General features: G+C 31.8%; 1 protein-coding gene across 1 annotated transcript in view; it reads right to left on the bottom strand.

Annotated features, from left to right (window-relative positions):
• Nucleotides 1-2177, bottom strand: part of LOC107574163 (membrane-associated guanylate kinase, WW and PDZ domain-containing protein 2-like) — a 106999-nt gene that overhangs the window by 45806 nt on the left and 59016 nt on the right. The gene's annotated exons all lie outside the window — the stretch shown is intronic.

Genomic DNA, 2177 nt, shown 5'->3' with positions numbered 1-2177 from the left:
TTTTAAGTGGGAGAACTTGCACAATTGGTGGCTGACTAAATACTTTTTTGCCCCACTGTATATATACATACACACACACATTTATGTTCAATTTTAAAAAATTGCACTTTGATGTCAAATAAAAAGCTTTACTTAAAAGCACAATAATTGTTTTTCTAATCGTTTTTATGCATAAAAGAAGTATACTTATTTTGACTAACATATTAAAGCATGTGTAAATTGATTCTAATTTTAACCTCAGTGTGTTATTTGATATTTCATTTAAAGTTAATATAATGTACATATATGTACTAAATTGCAACTTAATCATTACAAATGTTTTATATATATATATATAACATACAAGTTTTATAGGAAATCATAATAAAGCATATTTTAGTTTACTATAGGGCTGTAAAAAAAAAAAATCAAATTTCGAATATTCGTTGAATTTAAAACAAAAATCCACATTCGAATGCAAAAACGTTGCATTCGAATTTTAGGTGTGCGTTAAGGAGGCAGCCTTATCAGTGGCACACGAGATGCGATGACGATGTAAGTGTTGTTGCATTACAATGTTTTTGTTAGCCTATCCAGTTGAAACCACTAGATGCGGCGCTGCTGCGCTGTTAATTACAAATATTGTGGGAAAAGAGAACATCAATGCGGAGAAGATCTTTTTTACGTCAAAACTGAAACCAAGCCGTTCACACAGATATATGAATATGCGATTTCGCGCATTTTCTAGAGGGACGTCTAGCACCGTTGCACTCGCGTCTCGCACAAAAGAGCCGCATGTTTAGAAAGACATAAAATTAATGCAAGTTCAACTTTGAAAAAACGTATCTCGAGACTTTACACACTTTTTTCACATATAGTCGTGCTATCTTATGCTTTGAATAAATGCATTAGTAATATTTTGCTCGATGCGCCCTCTTGTGGCCTCAGGAAAGAAGCCAAAAGCTTTTCTTCACCCTAACTGAAATTATGCATTTTAAATTTGAATATAATTCGAATTTTGATGTTATTTAAGTAGAAAATTCGAATTTAGTTTTTCAGCCATTTTGACAGCCCTAGTTTACTATAAATGCTTGTCAGTACATTCACCAGTACACTTTAACCATATTTCAAAGACAATTAAAGTAATTATGAAATTGCATATAAAGATGTACTTCAACACTTTAAAGTAGGGCTGGACAATAATTCAATATCAATATATATCGTGATATAATTTTTTTCAATAACGGTGATATGATTTTTAAACACATTTCCGATATGTCGATATACATTACCAGTGTTTCCCATACATTGATTTATTTGTGGCGTTTGACTTCATTGAATAAACATGAGCACTGCACGTTTCAAAATCAAAACGTATCGCGGGTTTTTTATATGAATGTATCTCTGAAGGGAACCGACTGTCTTCAGAATAGTTTAGATGGTATTTTTATCTGATAAAGTAGCGTTCATGAGCGGAGCTGCTTTGTTTACAGCCATTACTGGAGAAACCGTTAGTTCCGCCACTCTCACAGCGCCTCCTGCTGGCAGACAAGCAGTTTGCATTTTCGATAATAAACCCATTTCCAGCAACATGCTTTTGTTGTTGCTCTATTTTTTTGTTTTCTGAAGCAACTCGGAGCATGTTTCATACTCGTTATCCCGGTTAATGCACGTTTCAATCTATAAGAATAATCAGCCTACACTAACAGTCAAAGGTTTTTGAACTGCAAGATTTTTAATGTTTCTTACAAGATTTTAACAGCTTTCTATTTGAGTATATTTTAAAATGTAATTTATTCATGTGATCAAAGCTAAATTTTCAGCATCATTAGGCCTACTCCAGTCTTCAGTGTCACATGATCCTTCAGCAATCATTCTAATATGCTGATTTGCTGATTATCAATATTTAAAACAGTTGAATAAATTTTTTCAGGATTCTTTGATGAATAGAAAGATCCAAAGATCAGCATTTATCTGAAATAAAAAGCTTTTGTAACATTATACACTATTCCATTCAAAAACTTGGAGTCAGTATGATTTTTCATTTTTTTGTGAAAGAAATTATATAAATTAATACGTTTATTTAGCAAGGATGCTAAAAGTGATGATAAAGACATTTATAATGTTACAAAAGATTTCTATTTCAGATAAATGCTGTTCTTCTGAACTTTCTATTCATCAAAGAAACCTGAAAAAAA

This window comes from Sinocyclocheilus grahami, unplaced genomic scaffold (assembly GCF_001515645.1).
Source record: "Sinocyclocheilus grahami isolate Dianchi unplaced genomic scaffold, SAMN03320097.WGS_v1.1 scaffold31.1, whole genome shotgun sequence".
Taxonomy (NCBI): Eukaryota; Metazoa; Chordata; class Actinopteri; order Cypriniformes; family Cyprinidae; genus Sinocyclocheilus; species Sinocyclocheilus grahami.
Note: the sequence above shows the minus strand (reverse complement) of the source record. Positions and strands in the feature narration are given on the sequence as shown.